The sequence below is a fragment of the Podarcis vaucheri genome (genome assembly GCF_965113315.1).
Source record: "Podarcis vaucheri genome assembly, chromosome: Z".
NCBI lineage: Eukaryota > Metazoa > Chordata > Lepidosauria > Squamata > Lacertidae > Podarcis > Podarcis vaucheri.
Genome location: NC_138758.1, coordinates 32,272,297 through 32,281,500, shown reverse-complemented (window position 1 = coordinate 32,281,500; position 9,204 = coordinate 32,272,297). Strand labels below are relative to the sequence as shown.

General features: G+C 42.0%; 1 long non-coding RNA gene across 1 annotated transcript; it reads left to right on the top strand.

Moving 5' to 3' along the window:
• The first annotated feature begins 286 nt into the window (after positions 1 to 286).
• On the top strand, positions 287 to 8,101 carry LOC309524160. The gene is made up of 3 exons (XR_014215826.1): positions 287 to 363; positions 994 to 1,020; positions 7,886 to 8,101. It is a non-coding gene; the product is annotated as an uncharacterized lncRNA (long non-coding RNA).
• The last annotated feature ends 1,103 nt before the right edge of the window (positions 8,102 to 9,204 follow it).

Below are 9,204 nucleotides of genomic sequence, written 5' to 3'. Positions count from 1 at the left end.
TAGGGGGTTGGACTAGATGACCCCTGGGGTCCCTTCCAACTCTTCAGTTTCATGATTCTATGCAAAGTCAGCCCATTCTTGAGTAACTGGGGAGAGCCTCCTCTCACTCTGGTGTTTCCTTTCCCAGACATAGATTCTTTTAAACACATATTTTCGAAACCAAACCACAATCCCAGCTAGTCATTCCACTTGGAAAAAGCAGGCAGGGCTTTCTTGTTTTTGAAGAGATAACAATGTTGCCTTTGTTTCACTTTTCCCTCTCCTCCCACCCTCCTCCTCTTCCATTCCATTTTTCCCAGCTCATAAGCTGCCCCATGACACTGTCGATCCTGCGCCAGGAATTGGAGGACTCACTAGAAGAGCGTAAGAGCATAAGCAGAGCCTGCTGGATCAGGCCAGTGGTTCATCTAGTCTAGCACCCTGTCCTCACAGTGGCACACCAGATGCCCAAATGGAAAACCTTCAAGCAGGACCTCAGCCCAGGAGCCCTTTCCCCTCCTGTGGTTCCTAGCAACCCATATTCAGAACCATTGCCCCATTTTGGAGGCAGAACAGAGCCATCCTGGCTAGTAGCCATCAATAGCCCTCTCTTCCATGAACTTGTCTAATCATCTTTAAAAGCCACCCACAATTTAACTAAAAACTCCTTTCTTTTATGTGTCCTGAATCTTCCAACATTCAGCTTTGCTGGATGTCCACAAGTTTGAGTGTTAGGAGAAAGGGAGAGAAACTTTTCTCTATCCACTTTCTTCATGCCATGCATAATTTAATAGTAGTACGACTCATGCAACACGTTGGCGACTAACATACCGTACATACAATAATTACCAAAATAATTATACATTCTTTATCAATCTTCTGAGAAAAATACAAAACCTTGTTCAAAGCCACAGAGACTTATGAACTACCCAACCTAAGATGAACTTATAATGTCTGGTTTCAATGGATTTTGCAAATGCTTAACTCAGTCTTTTGTTTCCTTTATCTTTTTAGGTAAGTTCATGAAGATACCAACAAAGGGTAAGTTCGGTGTTGTTCACAATACTGAGAGATACTGGTGGAGTTGTAGATGGATGTTAATGAAGTTATAGACAGGCGTTTTGCACCTGTTTCGCACTGGCAGTCCAAGTAAGGCCACTGTTCGCACCCGATGGGGCCCTTTTACTGGGGCTTTCAGATAACACACTCCCAAGGTAGCTTTCCGGGCTTCTTCAGTGGTCTAATCTCAAAGCCTTGATACGTATATTGATATTCAATTTCATAAAGAATACTATTTCTTGACTTAAGCTTAAGAGACTGATTTGCTTCATAATTTAATAAGCTTCTATCACACAATCTCAAGCTCGCCTTTTCTCTAAAGGAAAATGTCCCAAATGCTGCAACCTTTCTCTATAGCAGAGTTGCTCCATCCCCTTGATAACAGTTCTGGGTGCCACAATTTAAGGATATCAACAAGCTGGAATATGTGCAGAGAAGGGCAAATAGGATGATCAAGGGTCTAGATGCCAAGGCTTATGACAAACTGTTGAAGGAGCTGGGCATGGAAAACAGGAGAGGTGATGTTGTTGTTGTTGTTGTTGTTTAGTCATTTAGTTGTGTCCGACTCTTCATGACCCCATGGACGAAAGAACACCAGGCACTCCTGTGTTCCACTGCCTCCCGCAGCTTGGTCAAACTCATGTTAGTAGCTTCGAGAATACTGTCCAACTATCTCGTCCTCTGTCATCCCCTTCTCCCTGTTCCCTCAATCTTTTCCACCATCAGGGTCTTTTCCAGGGAGTCTTCTCTTCTCATGAGGTGGCCTCAGCTTCAGGATCTGTCCTTCCAGTGAGCACTCAGGGCTGATTTCCTTCAGAATGGGTAGGCTAGATCTTCTTGCAGTCCATGGGACTCTCAAGAGTCTCCTCCAGCACCATAACTCAAAAGCATCAATTCTTCAGCGATCAGCCTTGTTTATGGTCCTGCTCTCACTTCCACACATCACTACTGGGAAAACCATAGTTTTAACTATACGGACCTTTGTTGGCAAGGTGATATCTCTGCTTTTTAAAATGCTGTGTAGGTTTGTCATCACTTTTCTCCCAAGAAGCAGGCGTCGTTTAAATTTGTGACTGCTGACACCATCTGCAGTGCTCATGGAGCCCAAGAAAGCCATCTTCAAATATCTAAAGGGCTGTCACATGGAAGATGGAGCAAGCTTGTTTTCTCCTGTTCTGGAAGGTAGGACTCGAACCAATGGCTTCAAGCTCCAAGAAAGGAGATTCTGACTAGATATCAGGAAAAACTTTCTGACAGAACTGTTTGACAGCAGAATGGTCTCCCTTAGGAGGTGGTGGGCTCTCCTTCGTTGGAGGTTTTTAAGCAGAGGTTGGGTGGCCATCTGTCAGGGATGCTTTAGCTGACTTTCCTTCAGAGCAGGGGGTTGGACTAGATGAGTCTTGGGGTGCCTTCCAGCTGTACAATTCTATGATTCTATTAATTTGGAAGATTCAGGACAGATAATAGAAAGTCCTTCTCCCTACAGCACATAGTTGAGCTGTAGAACTTGCTCCTGTAGGGCACAGTGGTAGCCACCTACTGTGAAAACAGGACAGATGTCATAGATGGGCCATTGGCTCTTCTTATGTTCTTACAGTATTTAGAAACATGAGTAGCTTTATACTGGATGGAGTGGGGTGAGGCAGAACCCTGATCATTGTGGCTCTATAAGAACCTACTCCCCATGATTATTATTATTATTATTATTATTATTATTATTATTATTATTAGTTATTGTTGATTAATGAAAAAAATAGGCATAAAATAGAATTCCTGGATATCAAGATCCAAGTTTGAGGCAAGTACTACTTAATCAATTAAGCACCTTCTGAAATTGTCCATCCTAATTTTGTGTGGGTGGGTGGGGGGAGTTCCCTCCATTTCCACTTCTTCCATTATTTCTCCAGAAGAGTTACCACAGGCTTGGTAGCTTTTTCTTTTGAATTCACTGCAAATTGCACAGTCTGTTGGACCTTTAAAATATGCCTCTTTCTGTTCCAAAACTTCTGTCTTCCCTCTCCCATAGGAAAAGACCACACATCTGGTAAATTAAAAACTGGTTTCCTTACAAACTCTTCAAAGATCAGATTCATGTGCTTTTCCCTCCATCAGTCAGAAAAATTGCACAGGCAGTAAAGTTTGGCTTGATCGCAAAGTGGTGAAGGTTCCTAAAATATGGGTTTAGAAACTCAAGCATGGCCTGTGATAGCCATGTGAACTCTTCACGCACTGAGTCCATCAGGTAGACTGGAAGTGAACAAAGACTTGATTCCCTCCCAAGATGATATACTGTAAGCCTAGAATCACGGTTCTAATCCCTTCATGCATTAATTAGACATAAGAATGTTGGTTAAATGAGGCTGATTATCCCAGACCCTTAACCTCAAGGTCCCAGGGTGGGTTGAAACAAATAAAACACAGTGCTGCACAATATTCAAAACTATTTAGAACAGTGGTTTCCAAATTGGGTGGTAAATAGTGGATTTTTTTAAACAAAAGTTGACTGACTTTATGTGAGGAATTCTTTAGCTGTGATTCCTGCACTGCAGGGGGTTGGACTAGATGGTCCTTGAGGAAACTTCCAACTCTACAATTCTATGATTAAAGCAGAGGAGGAGTGAGGAAGGTTATCAAATCTCTGCCACTTGCTCCACCTCTGTCTTCTCCTTCATCATCTGCAAGGGTGTCTTAATTGTTTTATTTTATGCAGCTTATCAGACCTGTCTTTACTGCCCACCCCACCCCTTTCAAAAGTGTTGCTCCCATTCATCCCTAGCACATATTCATTCAACAGTGGGGGGGGGGGCTCTCTTTGTTCCAAGTTCAGCTCCTATATCATCCTGCCAAAGTGTTCGGGCTCCCTCACAACTGCCTCGCCAGCCCTGCATGTCTGGGGATTCATGATAAACTGCCATCTCAACATTTCACCCCACATTACAAATGAACTGTGTGGAATGGGTAGGAAAGATGGAAAAGGGGTGGGGGTGGGGTTAAGTCTGCAAGCCTAGCTGGTATCCATTATGCCTGGAGAGTGACACTCCCAACCACCGGCCCACAATCTCTGTTTTTGGGTCTGAAGGCAGTTAATGCTAGCAGGATTAGCACTTGGGCAGGGGGCAGAATTGAGAAGAGTTTTGAGGTGGGATGGATTTGAAAATCCTGGGCTGTAAGATTAAAAGGGTGTGGAGGAAGGTGTGGAGGCATGGTTCTTTGATAAGATGAAAGAATCGTAGTGTTGGGACCCCCAAGGGTCTTCTAGTCCAGCCCCCTGCAATGCAGGAATCACAGCTCAAAAATCCCTGACAGATGACCGTCTAACCTCTGCTTAAAATCCTCCAATGAAGGAGAAGCCCCACATTCCACTGTCAAAAACCAGCTCTTACCCTCAGAAAGTTATTCCTAAGGTTTAATCAGAATCTTCTTTCTTGTAATTTGAACTTGTTGGTTCGGTTCTGCCATCTGGGATAGCGGGGGGGGGGGAGCTTGCTCCATCTTCCATGTACCACCCTTCAAATATTTAAAGATGTCTATCATAGCTTTTCTCAGTCTTTTCTTCTCCAAGCTAAACACAACTCTCTCATCCATTTTTTTATAAGGCTTGGTTTCCTGTCCATTGATCATCCTTGTCACTCTCCTCTGCCCACCTTATAGTTTGTCAATATCATCCTTAAACTGGGGTGCCCAGAACTGACACAGGACTCCAGAAGGGGTCTGGCCAAGGCATAGTAGAGCAGTACTTTGACTTCCTTGGATCTAGACACTGGAAGTCTGTTGATGAAGCCTATAATTGCATGAGCCTTTTTTTGCTGTTGCATCACACTGTTGACTCACATTTCCGGACCCTTCATTATCTTGGTGGGCATCTTTTAAGCATGCAACCCCTAACCTGAGCATCTTAAGTGGTCGAGTGCAGAAAGCATCCGGATAATGCATAATGTGCTTCTGAACTATCGCTAACCCCCACTTCTTCACAATATCTCAATGTTTAATTTGAGACACAGAGGGATCCAAAGTAGAATAAGGAAGCATAATAAAAAATGACTTACATTTGCAAGCCCACCAGCTGTGTGCACAAAAGCACAGCTTTGAATGCTCTTTGATTGAACAACTTTCACACATTCCTGTGTAATGAGGCAGTTATTTAAAAGAAGAAATCACATTTCCTCCATGAAGATTCTCTGCTTTCTTCCAGCAAGTTCCTCGCAAGTTTTCAGAAACTTTCAGGCTGCACAGTGATACCTCGGTTTAAGAACAGCCCTGTTTACAAATTATTTGGTTTACGAACTCTGCAAAACCGGAAGTAGTGTCCCAGTTTGTGAACTTTACCTTGGTCTAAGAACGGAAGCTGAACGGTGGAAGGGCACCAGCAGCAGGAGGCCTCATTAGGGAAAGCGCCCCTCGGTTTAAGAACAGATTGGGTTTAAGAACAGACTTCTGGAACGGATTAAGTTCGTAAACCGAGGTACCACTGTACTCCTCACTCACTCACAATCATAGGAACCAACTTCAGTCTCCCAATAAAATATTTGAGGGGGCCATTCCCCTCCAAAGTTGATTAGTATTACCATTCAAATAGTGTTTGTGCACTGCATCATGTGATCAATTATGCAGGCCGAGGCTTACCTTGTCTCCCCCCCCCCAAAAAAAAATTGTTCACGTAGGCATCCCTACTCACAATTAAATCATAGAATTGTAGAGTTGGAAGGGTTGGTTATTCCTCCAGTGAAGGAAAGTCCATGGTTCCTCATCATTCTGGAAAAATGTAACAAGGAGTCTCTCGAAACAAATTTGTTGGTTAGAAAATTATAGAATATTTTTTCTAATAAAAATAAGTCCAATCAATTTTCCCATGCTAAATTGACTTTGTGGGGAAACCCAACTTTAAACATTGGGGGCAATATGGAAAAGTGGGGTGGAAGTGAGCATACTGACTTTGAAGCAGCTGATAGATGAGGAAGATTAATTTTACATGTAGGTATGCTATTTTAAGAGATAAATATCATCTCTCAGATGCCGCACAATGGCAATATTTGCACCTGCAACACTTGGTAACTGCTTTCTTTGGGTCAGCAATTTTTACAGCTTCTGGGATAGTAGAACAATTGGTCAAATCCTTTGAAACTAAAATGCCTGTGATAATCTTTTACAGATATTTGCTATCAGTGAATCAATTTGATACACAGGTTTTAAGAAATGAGAGAAACAAAGAGTTGGAGGTTCCTATTCAACCTAGACAGTGGGAAAGAGTTTTAGTTTCTATAGCAAAGGTGTCAATGAACTTTAAATTACGACATATACAACAGAAAATAATATTTAGACTTTATTGGACTCCACTACCTGTAGAAAAGAACTGCCTAAGACAGCATGTGGTTGGAGATGTAATAATGATAAAGCTTATTTGAAACACGTGTTTTTACAATGCCCTTCGCTTACTAAGTTTTGGGAGAAAGCAGTGGATTGTATAAACATGACTGCGTAAAAAGTTAAAATTTTCAGAGGGAAATATTCTTTTGAATTACTTACCTACCATATGGAATTTGACAACTGGACAATGTAAATGGATGCTTCATGCCCTTACTATGGCCATAAGGTTGATATTGATGCACTAGAAGGATAAATCAATGGCCCCCTTCAGTCAATGGATTCAGGATATGACAACACTCAAGACTTATAAATGGATTGTTTATAGACTTAGACTTTGCATGGACAAGTATAACAATATTTGAAAAACATTTATAAAAAAAATAGTAGGTTATAAATAACCACATTTGTATTTGGATAATAATGACATTTATATACATATATACTAGACAAGCATATGTTTGCGTATATAGTGATATAATAATATACCTTCCCCCTTTTTATCCCCTCCCCCATTTTCCCCATGTTGTTTTTATTTTATTTTTAAGTCCCCCGTGATATTAGTGCAGAGATGCTGGTATCATGAGGGCTGGATGAGGTAACCTTTAGGTGGATTTGTAGCTGGTTGACAAACCGAACCCAAAGAGAGCTCACTAATGGTTCCTCCTCATCCTGGAAAAAAGGGACAAGTTGGGTGCCACAAGGTTCTGTCCTGGGCCCGTTGTTGTTCAACGTCTTTATAAATGATTTGGATGAAGGAATAGAAGGGATGATCATCAAATTTGCAGATGACACCACCTGGGAGGGATAGTCAATGCTGCAGAAGACAGAATTGGGATTCAAGATGGCCTTAAAAAGATTGGAAAACTGGGCCCAAACTAAAAAAATGGATTTCAATAGGGTGAAAGGTAAGGTTCTACACTAAGGCAAAAAGAACCAGTGACACAAAGGTAAGATGTGGGATACCTGGATTGCTGGTAGGACATGTGAAGAGGATCTAGGTCTTAGTAGACCACAAGCTAAGCAGGCAAATAAAACTAAATTCTATTCTTGGCTGCACTGACAGAAGTATAGTGTCCAGGTCAAGGGAAGTAATAGTACCGATTCCTTTCAGACTGAGGGAAGAAGGGCTGAACAGTCTTCCAGCTGTTCTTCCGGTCCAGATGTGATCCAAAATCTTTGGGTGTTTGAGGCTGGACGGCGAAAGCAGAGCTCTCTGCTTTGCTGGCTGCATAAAAGCAGGGAGAAGAGAACAGAAACATGGAAGGAATGGCAATGAAAGCTGAGCCAGGTCCATTCCATCAACTCTAACAGAAAAAAGAAATGGGGAAGAAGAAGAAAACACCTTTTGGTTTAAACATGTTGCAGTGAGTGCTTTCTGTGTTTGTAAAGTTCCAGCTTTCAATGATCACACCTTTAGCCAATGTGTTATTTAGGCAATATCAATATAGTAAGTAATTCTATCCTATCTTGTGCTTCATCCCAGGTCCCTCCATTAGTTGGACCAGGCAGATAAGAACATCAGAAGAGTCCTGCTGGATTAGGCCAAATCTAGTCCAGCATCCTGTTCTCACAATGACCAACCTGGTGCATGTGGGAAACCAACAAGCAGGACTGAAGCACAAGATCCCTCTCCCCTGCTGGATCAGCCCAATAGACCATTGGTCCAGCATTCCTGTTCTCATATTGATTTTATACAGTTCTGTACAGTTTTGGGCACCCCAGTTTAAAAAGGATATTGACAAACTGGGATGTGTGCAGGGGTGGTGGTGGTCCCAGTGGGGTTGGATCAAGGCAGAATAAAAGTGACTTCCCTTGATCGGAATATTTGTCTTTTGTTGATTTCTAGGATTGCATTAGCTTTTTCTTCTTCTTTTTTTGCTGTAGTATCACATTGTTAAATTTGCAATCTAGTAAGATCCCTTTCCTGCCATCCCACAAGCCCTAGTGCAAGGGCCAGAGTCAGCAAAAATTAATGTGTCTTTTCTTTGTTCCTCTGAATAAATCTTTCAGACATTCCCCCGCCCCTAGTATTCTCCTAGCATTTAGCAGGTGTAGCCTGTGGTTTTCTGTATCTGTATACCAGAGTATGGGAAATAAACAGACCCCCTGATCTGCCACTACAGTTCTGAGGAACTGAGCCTAGAATTGCATTAGCCTTTGTTGCTGATGCATCACACGGTGGGTTCAGCAGGCACAGCTAATGGGATGGTAATTGTAACCCAAAATGTGTGGAGGCCTACAAGTTAAATCCAGTCCATGGACTTGAGATGCTTTAGGACAGAATCAGACCATTTGCTTATTATCAGCATGCTGAATGTCCAGGTGTGAGAGCGTCAGTTGGAGGCAAGACGACAATTGTTAAGTTTTGTAGCTAATGGAACTGCAGCAAGATTTTATCTGCAAGTATATTCTAGCCCCTTAATTATTTACCTCTGGAGATTTCTCCCTTTGGCAAGCTGGGGAAAGTCTGCTGCCTTTGTGTGAAGAGCAATTTCGCATGAATAGGCTGCAAATCACCAGGCAACCACCTGGACAATATGACAACTCTAGAGCTTTGAATTACATAGCAATTTCCAGGTAATATCAAGGTTATTACATAGAAAGTGTCATGTCATTTAGAGCTAAATGTACAATTATTGCTTGACAAACCTACCTGGAAAAATTTGCTCAATTTATTTGCTTGCAAGGAAAGGAATTTTGCTGATTTCCTTCCTGGTTTTTCTTTAAAAAGTAGCAGAGTTGCTAATTTGCGCCATAAATCATGCAGCCTTTGAAACATCAATAATAATACAAACTCAGGGA